Here is a 12,126-nt window from a genome sequence, read left to right as displayed (position 1 = left end):
TCATTTTTATTTGATCAACTTCTTCAGATGTTGTTTTCCACCTTATTCACTAATCTCTAGCCGTGTGCATTACCTTTCAATTTCTTGGGCACAGCAAATAAATGCTTTTTCACCTAAGGCTTTTGCAGCCATTGTATAAAACGTTGTATAATAAATTAAATGTCAACTCCTTCAAGAAGCCCTCCTTTTCTAATTCGCTGTCCCAACCACTTGTGTCTTTTTGTAGTACTTATGTCAAGTTGAAACTGCCCCATTTGTCTGTTTTCTTATTTTTTTTTAACTGCCTCTCCAACTATAATATACATCCTGAAGGCAGAGACCAAATAGAGTCTATTAATTGCTTAAACTTTGCCCAATGCCTGAAGCAAAGTATACTCTCCAGATTCTCAATAAGTATATCTGGAATAAATCAGTAGATAAATAAATTATTGCTTGAGCGATTGGCTATTTGGCCTGGGTAATTATGTTCTTTCTAGTAGATTGAAATAATGTCTGTATATCTCTGACTTCCAAACCATAATATTTAGTCTTGAACTTCCATTCCTGGAAATACACATTCATATTTCCAAGTGCATTTCTCATGTATATCTCAAATACTCAAAACTAAATTCAATTTCTTGTACCCTATGAATTGTCCTATGACCTACCTATTTTGATTAACGGTCCAAGCATTCACCCAAACCTGAGACCTGGAAATCATCACTCATTCATTCATGTATTCACATGTTTATTTATTCATTCATATTTTGTACAGCATCTATTATGTGGCTCACACTATGTGAAGAATAGCATACATAATAGTGAACAAAACAGGCATAAGCATGTCCTCACAGTTTGTTCTATCATCTCTCTCAAGTTATGTCGACTGCTGAAACCTGCATGTTCATTCTGCTTTAAGAATGGCTCTTGAGCCAGCTCCTTTTGAGTGCACTGGCACCTTTGGAGTTCACCAGCCCTTTCTTAAACTAGACACACACACACACACACACACACACACACACACACACACACACACACACACACACAGAGAGAGAGAGAGAGAGAGAGAGAGAGAGAGAGAGAGAGAGACCTTTTCTAGATTAAGCCAAAATGATCTCTTGTCTGAATCTTTGTAACAGCCTCCAGATTAGTTTCTTTGCCGGATTGGTGTCTTTTGTCCAATTCATTTGTCACACTGCTAACTGCTTTTCCCAAAATACAAATTTAACCACCTGATGGCGCTACAAAATTTCTCTGTCTCACCATCACTTACAAGATAAAGTTCAAACTCTTTAGGACAACATGCCATGTCCTTAATGATTCAGCTCTGGCAAATGGCATTCAGATTCATGAACATGTCCTCATGTCTGCAAATGCCATTCCTTTATCATGTGCTTCATTATATCAGCCTGGAAAACTTCTTCCATCCTCTCCTTTCTTGTTGAGGTTTCCCTGAATTCTCTGCCCATTAAAGCAGAAGTAAGAGCTTTTGGAACCATGTTCTCATAACCCCTTACAGGAAGGAGTCCATGCTATCATACTTCATTATGAATGTCAAACATATTTATATGTCTGGCTTCCTCACTAGACCCTGGGCAACTTGCAAGCCGAGAATCTGGCTTATACAAGCTTCTCTCTACACTGGCTGGCATAGTGTCTGCAACATGGGAAGTGTTACTACTAAATCTTTGTTCAGCAAATATTGATTGAATGAATATGTTCAGTCATTTGCCTAAAGTGACACAGTTATCAGTGACAGAGCTGATCCAAACTTCCAAGTTCCCACTCTAATGGTTTTTCACCAAAGCACCGCTGTCATGTATTCAGTGATTTTCAATTTATCCCAGGTAGAATCAAGTCACAGGGCATGCCTTAGGTTGGAGAGATGGGTTAGAATCACCTCAGGTCTTTTTCAGCCTAAAATGCTAATTGACACTCTGATATGCACTTCCTGAAAAAGATTGCTAATTGTGTGTCCTATGTATTATATGTTGTAGCATAAAAAATGCTAGTAGGGAAATAATAGAATTGAAATCAGGCAGATGCGGGCTTACACATCTATTACTTCATGTATCAGCTTTGTCTACAGATGGGGAAACTGAGGCACAGACCGTGTCATTTAACTTCTATGTGCCTCAGTTTCCTCATCTGTAAACATGGTACTGTATTTGGAAAGTGATAATGAAGGTTTTATCAGATAACTGACCTTCGATAAAGGGTTAGAATACTTCCTGGCACATATGAGGTGTTCTGAAATTTAGTTTCCATTTCCCCTTCTCCCCTAGGCTTTAATCACACCAAAATGGCTTTTCCATTTGTGTGAGGAGAAGATGATTGCTCTGCTGATGAATTGTGTGCATTTCACACACACTTTTACAGCTCCAGGGCGTCTTCAAATTAGAGCTTCTTATCACTCATTAGCACCATTGCAGGAAGGCTGATAAACCTCACCTCTTACTTAGCTCTCTGACACAACTGGGGAAACCTCCATTTGCTCTTATCATCTGAATTCTGACCTTAAAGGTTTCACTCTAACCCGAGGGCTTAATTTATCTTCTGTTAAAAGCAGCAGTTTTCCCTTACATGGAAACTCTCCTGCCCCGAGTATGCATAGTGAGACAGAGAAACAGTCCTGTCTGTTTCATCTCAGATGCAAGGGAGAAGTCCCTCGCACCCTTCTCTTCTCCTGTGGATAGATGTGCTTTGATTACAGAGCAGCACATCGCAACTTCAGGCACCACATACTGTAAAGGTTTAAAAGTTGACAAAATACCATGAATACCATTGTGTGAATTCAACCTCGTGTTTGTTTTACCTACTGTACATCAGAGTACACTTCCTGATAGCTGAGAGTTTGTGTTGTTTTGACTAAATTTGGACAAATATGCATAAAATATGTATTCAACAGATATTTCATGTAAAAACAAAGAGAGGCTTGTGTCTTTAGATTGCCCCAGAACCTGAGGGCTACTGAGAATTATAAATAAAGTTGGCTTCACAGGCCTGCAGTCATAAATGACATTTTTTTAAATGATGGAAGGGGGAGATTTGAGTGGTACAGGAACCTTCCGTTTAATTCCCCTCCTCCCAAATATGTCCAAAATTTAAAGAAAACGCCTTTAAATATAACTCAGTTGAAAAGGAGCTTTTGATTCCTGGTTATTGGGGAAGGACCTGTTTAACTATTTATACCATTGCTTTGTTTTCTTAAAATTGATGCAGGAGGAACATGGGTCCAGCCTTTTAAAATCCTATGTTTTATCACTCTCCAGTTGATGGGCGCAATCCAGCATGAGGAAATTAGAAACAGCTGGAGTAGACACAATGCTTTCTTTTGAAAAGACAGTTTAAAATTTCTAGAGAAAAATCGAGATTGCGCTAAAGGGCCTATCTCAAAATGTGGCTTCTGGCTCAACAGCATCAGAATCTCCTAGGAACTTGTTCGAAATGCAAACTATTGGGCTTCATCCAGCCCTGCTGAATTAGAAATTCTGAAGGTAGGGCCTAGAAATCTGTGTTTTGACAACTCTTCTATCCCCCACCCCAAGGAATTGTGATGCACAAAAGCAAATTAAAAATGAGACCTAAACCACAGGAAAGAGTGACAAGAGAGAAGAAATCTTGAAAGGCCAGAGGGCCAAGAGAGGAGTGATTTCAGGACATTTAATGATCCAAAGGAATGATGGAAGGGTGCTAATTGGGTACTTAACATCTATACTTCAACATGCATCTGTTTCTAAATCTGAAATTAATGGGTACACTATAAACAGCTTCCAAAGGCAGTGGAAAACACAAAACAAATGACACAAGCCAGTCAGGAAAGAGGTTGGCAGCACAATAACTGCAGCATCACTTTTATTTGGATGTTTTTGTCTTTGAAGACTTAGTCTATATAGTTATTTTAGCATCAATAAATGGGATGTGCAATTAAATAAATGCATGTAAGTAAATTATTAAAATGTATTGAGCATGCTTTTGCTTCCTGTATGAGAGAGTAACTTACAATAGACAAATTCAGAAACTATGGGTTCGAAGGCCTCTGAAAGCTGTCTAAGCAGTCAGATCCTGGAAAGGAGGGGAGCTCATTGAGAGAAGCCTAACTTTTGCATCCAAGTTTCTTCTGAAGTTGAACACACCATATTAACCAGAAATTCCTCTCATATAGATGTGTATATACATACATACACATACATATCCAACAGAAATGCATGCACGGAGAGATATATCTATCTATATATATCCAACAGAAATGCATACATAAGTGCACCAAAAGACATGTATAAGTAATTTCATAAATTTTCTATTTGCAATAGCCTCGAACTGAAAACTACCCAAACATCAATGAACAATAGACAGGATGAATAAGTTGTAGTGTATTCACACATGAGAAATTGAGACTGAATTAAATACAGCTACATGCAACAACATGGATGAATCTCGTGAATATAACATGACAAATCTCATTTACACAAAGTTCGAAGTCATGCACCATGAGAATCTATGGTGTTAGAAGTCAAGACCGTGGTAACCTTTGGTCTTTAATTACGGTGAAAATGGGAAGGAGAGTGTGAGGTCCTACTGAATTCTGGTTATGTTCCCATTGCTGAAGCCTGCACTGTATGTTCCCTTTGTGGAAATTCAGCTAGTTGAATACTTGTGATTTGGACACTTTTCCTTACGTGTGTTACAGTTTAACAAACACTCATACTTTTAACAAATGTTTTAAGAGGAATTTTTCTTTTATTGTTTCTCTGACATCTTTGGAGTTCATCCATCAGGTGTGTCTGTGCCATCCTATGGAGGCACCCTAGATTATCTGAAGGTAACTGGAGGCAGGAGAATGTGATCATAGAGAATCTTAGATAGACTAAGGGGTGGACAGGCCTATGAATTGCTATGTGGCTTTGGAAAGCTCTTTAACCCGAGTCACGTTTTCCTCATCCTTGCATTGGAGTTGATTGTTAAAAGAGCATCTAATTCACAGGATTTAGTGAGGATTAAATGGGAGAGTTCATCTATAGCAGGCAGTGGGCGGGGGCCAGACTAATGGCTAAGAATAAAGGCCAGGTATCTAAGATAATTGAAAAGGGCCTTTCTAAGAACACTGTGTTTGCGGCTGTACCCCTTTTGAATAACATAAATATCATGGTTACTCACTTGGCAGAGTGGACATCCCGAAGAAATTAAATTAGACATTTTTAGGGTGGTGAGTGAGAGAGTGACAGAGTTGGAAGAGGAAGAAGTCGTGACACCATGATTGAGAACTCTGTCTGATGACCCAGGGTCATAAATTTATCATTATAAGTGATAAATAAAAATAAATGATCATTAACAAATAAAATAATAAATAAATAAATAAGAAAGTAAGTAAAACTACCACCTGTGCAGGGCAGCCTGAAAGCGCTGAGAAAGTAAAACTCTCTGGGGGAATCCTTCAGCCAATGACTGATGAGAGTTGGTGAATACTCAACTCCCTTGCCCCTTGAGCCAGATGACTCTGAAGCATGTGCTCCATACTGTCTCCCAGAGATGCCCACTTGAACTGGGCTTCGGTTGCTCACAGCGGTAGTTTGCTTAACAGCACACCCTCTATTGACTGCTTTCCCTTACCTGTATCATTTTCCTTTCTTTTCCCAGTGTTTTGTGAGATCATCTTCCAAATAAATTACTTGTACTCACATCCTTGTCTCGTGACCTGGGAGAATCTAAACTTAGACAATCTGCATTGCACAACTTGTGGTGTAGGCTTAGTTGCTTTCTCTGAGACCTTCAGGCAGCCAGCACCGCCGTGGCTGCCTCCTTTGAAACTGTGATCACTACCATGCTGCTGAAGTGCCTAGCCTGAGACCCACTGCTCTGAAAAAGACTTTTGTTTGTCACTGCTCAGGCCCGCTGTGTAGCTCCTTTCCCTCCCTTGAGCGAGGTGACAGGACAGCCCCCCATCCTGTCCCTTTGTTACCTATGCAGTGGCCCCATTCACTTTATGCATAAAGTTAGACTTCCCCACTCTGCATCTGCATTTTCTTATTGCCTCCTTTTTTCTAGAGTCTCCGTCTTGGTCAACAGAGTTAGTCCTTCCACATTTGGATCCTGGGCCACATGTGAAAATAAAGGGTTCCAGAGGAATTCTCCCATGAAAGCACTGGAATGCTTCAATACATAGTTTTGTGCCAAATCTACGCTAATCTTCCCAAAAGAAAGACTCTTCAGTGTTCTGGATTTTTTGGGGCTTATTTTCTTCTTGTGCAACATCTTAACACAAACTGGAAGAAACATGACATATAATCATCTGCATTCATGAATGAAAAGAATGTTCTAATTGTACTAATTAGCCAAACTGCAACCCACAAAAATGCACCAAGTCTTGCTTTATCAACATCCACCTCTGGTCACAGAATGTATCATGATGGCTTTTCAGCGGCAGCTCAATGGCTCACTGGAGCACCACTTCATCTGTCAAAACATGCTAACCCAGCAAAGAAACATCTATGAAGATAGGGAACATTGGGTAGGAAAGACCAGAACTGCAAATATCTTGCCATCCCAGCCTTGGAAGGGACCTCAAGGGCATGTAGTTCAGACTACATCTCCTCAGAGTGAAGCATTTTGTGTTTCCCAAAAGGCAGGAGAAACTTTGCCTGTGGTAGCGTGGGTTGCAACCCTCCAAAGATGCTTCTGAGAATTATGCTATTAAAATAGCTACTGAGCAAAAGCTGCGATTCTCAAAGTCACTTTGAACACATGTAATAGGAGGCAGAGATGAGGTCATCTCCCTAAAGGTCAGCTGCATCCCCAGATGTGTTCTTACTTCAGCCCTCACTTGAAGAGAGCCAAAAACTGGCTCATCCAGGGGAAAGTGTGGGACTGATGCCCACATGTCCATAGCAGACCCAGCACCTGGCCAGGCCTGGCAGCCAGGAGTGACCCCGCCCCTTGTTCTCTGCCAAACATTGTTCCCTGTACTTGGCCAGCACCCGGGTTTTGTAGCCTCAGACATCTAACCACCTTTTCCCAAAGGACCTCACCCACTTTACCTCAGCCCCACCCCATCCCATCCCTTGGCCAGACCTGTAATTACTGGACCTGAAAAGCAGCCTCCAAGATACCACATAGGGGCAGGGCAGCCCCCAGCAGGCAGCCAAGTAAGATTTTTCTTTCTACAACATCCCTTTACTGTTCTTTCTGCCTCATCCTCTCATTACCTCCTCTCAGGGGGTCGTGTCAGCCAGTGCTACCCCTCCTACTTTTGGGGCCAGAACAAAGTAAAATAATGTCCCCTTCTGTCCCCTGCCCACACTATGGCTTGGTTCTTTCTCTTCCTACTCCCTGGCCCTGTCCACAGGGGGGAGTCCATGCAGGTGTACACATACTCCATCTCACAGTTCCAACCACCCTGCTGCTATGCAATGGCCCCTTGCTGCCCCGTGGACCTGTGTTTGTGCATACCATCCACTCCTGATGGGACAGAACAAGGAAAGAGACCCCTGCAGGTTCTGAATACCAGCTCAGAACCATTTAGGCAGGGAATTCTCAGGTTCCAGATGTCCAAAGTGTGGCCAAGAAGGAGGGATGTTGGCTCCACGAAGGGTCATTCATTCGGCCCTGAAGGATGTTTGCAAGAGAAAGGTCAGAGCTGGGCTCTCTAAAAGGTGGGACCCAGGGCAGAGGATCTGCCCTGGTCAAGGGTTGGTACTGGCACCAACTTACTAAAGAGTTTCTGGGCTTCCAGTGTCTTCCTTCTTCCCACTGAAGGTATCTATGCTGGATCAAATCAAACCTGTTTATGGCACCCATCATCCTCTGAAATAAACACAGCTTCTTTGCCAAGCCTTCTACATACAACTGGAACCAAACCTGGCTTTCAAAATCCTTCCTTCTCACATGTGAGCATTCTGTGACCAGTAGACAGAATTTTAAAAGAGAACACCCTGGGAGCAAAGAGACATGAACAGAGTAGCTGCTGTGCTTTCTGAGAATGAGGATCACCTGCCATTCCCTTAGGGTACTCAGCTCAGCTTTCCTGGATTTGTTCCATTTTGTGAGAAGAAGTAATTATATACCATATTTACAATGACAGGTGCTATAAACATCTATGAACACAACAGAGGTTATGAGTTGGCAATTTTAGATGTGGGTAGGCTTAATGAGAAAGTGACATTTGAACAGGGACTTGAAGGAGATATCTGAAGGAGATGTAGATATCTGGACGAGCCTTCCAGACAGGGGAAACAGCCAGTGCAAAGGCCCTGTGGTAGGTGATCATCTGGTTAGGGGAAGAATGGGGATGTCGGTGTACCTGGAACTGAGCAAGCAGTGGGAAGAGGATGGGGAAGAGACGGCAACCCGATTGTGTGGGGCAGCAGTGAGAGAACTTTCACTCATTAATAAGTGAGATAGAAGAGGGGGCTTTGGAAGGTTTTGAAACCAGAAGTTGTCACAGAATGACTGTGGCTGTCATCGGTCAGAATAGCTAAGACTAGAAGCAGAAAGAACAGCTATAAGGCTACTGCAGCAGTCTAGGCAAGAGATGATGGTAGCACAGGCCAGTGAGGTACCAGTGCAGGTGGAAAGAAATTATATGAATCTGGATATATGTTGAAGAAAGGCTCAACGGGATTTCCCAGCTTTCTTCATTTCTGGGATAATGTCGCTACTCTGGCATTAGTCCAAGTCACTAGTACTCATCGAAGGATAAAGAATCACTGTTGGAAACAGCTTCCTCCAGTGAATGTTGCTGAGAAGGGATCAGTGTGAGGCATGTGCTTATCTCTTGCTCCACCTTCAGTCCTGGCAATCTCTCTCATGACTCATGCTCACTTTTGTCCAGTTACTCTCCATACATCTCATTCATAAATAATTTTAATCACCACCTTCTCGTTTAGCCACCTTCAATACCTCTGAAACCAACTGGAATATAAGTAAATACATGCATTCCTAGACAGGTAGGTAGGTAGGTATGTAGAGAGATAGAGAGATAGATGACAGATAGATGCATGGATTCCCAACCAACCAAAATTATAGATACAATGGTCTCTGCATTTGGTTATGTGTTTGCTTGTTTGAAAGTGTAACATAAATCAGTGCATCGGGAATTGAGCCAAAGGTTTAGTGTTGGTGGTGTTACTTAGTGACAGCAAGCAAGTTACTCATATCTCTTGGGCTTCTATTTTTCCCCTGAAAAATGAAGTGAGTGGGAACAATGCCCCCTAAGTACCAGTTATGTTTACACATCACATTTCCTGCTTCCACCATGCCTCTGCACCTTTAATTTCTTTCATTTTTTTCAGTGATCCCCCCCTAATTAGGAGCTCAGCTTATAAATGGTATCTTTTGTCTCTTTCAGTTACTTTCTCCTCCCTGGTTTCATGAGCTTTCTCCACGATGTGCCTTTTTCTCCCAGTAGATGGCAGTATTCAGTTTTGTTTCCTGATGGTACTTTTTTTGCCCTGTTGAGAGGCCTGGGCCAGCTGCCCTTTCTGCAGAGCTTATGTCCTTTTAGCACTAGAGGTGATCACAGAAGAGGAAATTGAGGGAAGAACTGATGAGTGATGAGAGGCTTCTATGAAAACCGTGGCGATGCCAAGTAACCTCCCCTTGTTTTTCAAGCAGGTTTATTTTATTTAACTTTTGGGTTAGTGATAAAAACAGCGTCTTCCACATTTCAAAGTGTTGTCCCAACCCATCTGATCTTTCGACCTTGTGATGCAGCTAGTACAGATCTCATTGACCTCAGGTCTTGATCCCAGAAGTCATAACGGGATGGCTGCTGTTGTTGAGGATAGTCAGGGTTAGAAGCAGGAAGACCAGTTAAGAGGCTATGCCAGTGGTCCCGGCAAGAGACGGTGAGACTACCAACCAGGAGCACTGCAGATGGGGGATACGGTGTGGAGGTGAATGATAGTGGAAGAAGCTCTGAGCTTGCTACCTGGAGAACCAGTCTCCTCTGGCACTGCTAACCTTGGGCAACAGTCGCAATTTCTCTTGGCCTATGAAGACACTGCCTGCTCTAGGATTCTGTGGAATCGTGAAGAAAATCAATCCACATGTAGCTTGCAAGTCACCTGATAAGGGACACATCCCTCACTGGTTAATGGTGCATTGAGAGCCAGAAGCCTATCTTTGGTGAGGGCTTCACCTTACCACCAACTGAAGATGGTATGAGAACACCCATTTTCGCAGTCCAGTTTCTTGTCTTCCCAGAAGAAAATCTAGGAAAACAATATGTGTAACAAATCAAAGCAAGCTGCTCTGGTTGAAAGGGGATAGAATCCCAAGGCCCCTTGGCCCCCAGCTTCGCAGTGACTGCAGGTAGCAGGTAAAAACTTCCAACAGAGAGGAGCAACACCCCTGCCAATGTGACTTCAAGTCTTCAAGTGCTGTGCCTTGACCTGTGTTAATCAAGGAATTCTGGGATCACTAATATCAGTTTTTCTTTAACTCCTTGGGAAAATTTTGCAGGAAATAGAATAATATAATAAGACTATGGAGGAATTTTTGTGGGGTATCAGAAGGTGTCGGGGAGTGGAATATATTGGGGTGGATGGTGACATACACTAATTTAAAAACATTTTATGGTTCTTAATTACCTGTAAGATCAAGTTTAGACTTGTTAGCATAGATAAAGGAGTTTCAAAATCTGCCCCTGTTCTCCCCTCCAGTCCTGGAGGGCATACTATCCTCCTGGTATATCTTCGAAGATGCCATGCACCTTGACATTCCTACTCATTCCAAAAAACACAGCTCCAAAACCTTCCTTAAGCAATAGCCCTGGCAAGCATTCACGGTGTTTTGTGTACAATTCTGTTACGGCCTGTGCCTCAGTATTTGTTTTCCCACTAGCTTCCCTGTTCGTTTGTTACTTGCTTGAGAGTAGAGACCATGTCTTACACATTCTAAGCATCAAGCATAATCCAAGAGAAGGTCATACTGTGCTGAACCAATGAGTAACAGGAGGTTTTCGGGGTCATGTTTTACTGTTAGGATGTGGGAAAATACCACAAATAAGGGATGACTTAGAAATGTGTTACAGGGAATTTAGTCAAATACAGCCACTGTTGCCTTACAAAGAAATGTGTGTGTGTTCGTGTGTGTGTATAATATATATATATATATATATATATATATACATACACACATATATATATATATATATACACACATATATATATATATATGCAATTAATCAAATTGTTTAATGTCTGCCTGCTTAGTAACAAAGAGAAAGAAAGATAGGAAAAGAGAAAGAAAAACAAAGTAAGGAAAGAAAGAAGGAAGGAAGGAAAGAGAGAGGGAGGGCGGGAGAGAGAGAGAAAGGGGGAGAAAGAAAGAGAGAGAAAGAAAGGCAAGACCTGTTTATGAGTAAGAACAAACTTTACAGCCAATACCAACAATTTACAACTCTACTCCAAAATACATGTAGATTTATAATCTTCTTCCACTAAATCTACAGATGTTTGAAATACTACAAAGGATATAAAACAGAAAAAAAACCCCAACATCCTCAAAGTGTATGCACACACATGCACATCCTCCAAGTACACACATGCCCATAACCATTGCTACCATTAAATAATATTTCAAAAACTATCCCAGGGGGCATGTGGAATTTATAACCTCTCCCCTTTAAGTAATTCCACTTCTTTATATTTTCTGTTGCCTGTATATAAACTTGGTTCATGATCTATGTGTAAAGTAGAATTGATCTTTTTTTTTTTTTTTTCTAAGACATATAAAAGTAACCTTTCTGGTCCCAAGTACATATAAAGTCTCAAATACATATAAACGTACTTGAAACTACCGGCAAATAGTTTTTGGTAGTTATTTTAATAATATTGTTCAGCTGGCAACACTCACAACTAGGTCATTCACATTTTAATATTCTCACCTGTATAAATCACCCTCAGAGTATTTGAAGTTGGTACCAACAATCTGGTTGGTGCTTGACATGTCTACTTGGGATAAGGTTGTTCTTGAGATATTTTTCTCTGCTCTTAAGCCCCATCAGTTATCTTTGCAAAGTAAAGCATTATTTACAAGGATCAAATAGTACTATGTATAAATCAACTCAAAAGTTAAAAACGTAACTTTAGATTCATATCCCAGTTATAGGCAGGTTAAAGAACTTTTTTTTTTTTTTTTTTTTTTTTT

The sequence above is a fragment of the Cebus imitator genome, unplaced genomic scaffold (genome assembly GCF_001604975.1).
Source record: "Cebus imitator isolate Cc_AM_T3 unplaced genomic scaffold, Cebus_imitator-1.0 Scaffold31, whole genome shotgun sequence".
Lineage (NCBI taxonomy): Eukaryota > Metazoa > Chordata > Mammalia > Primates > Cebidae > Cebus > Cebus imitator.
The sequence above is the reverse complement of the archived record's forward strand: the minus strand, read 5'-3'. Positions refer to the sequence as shown.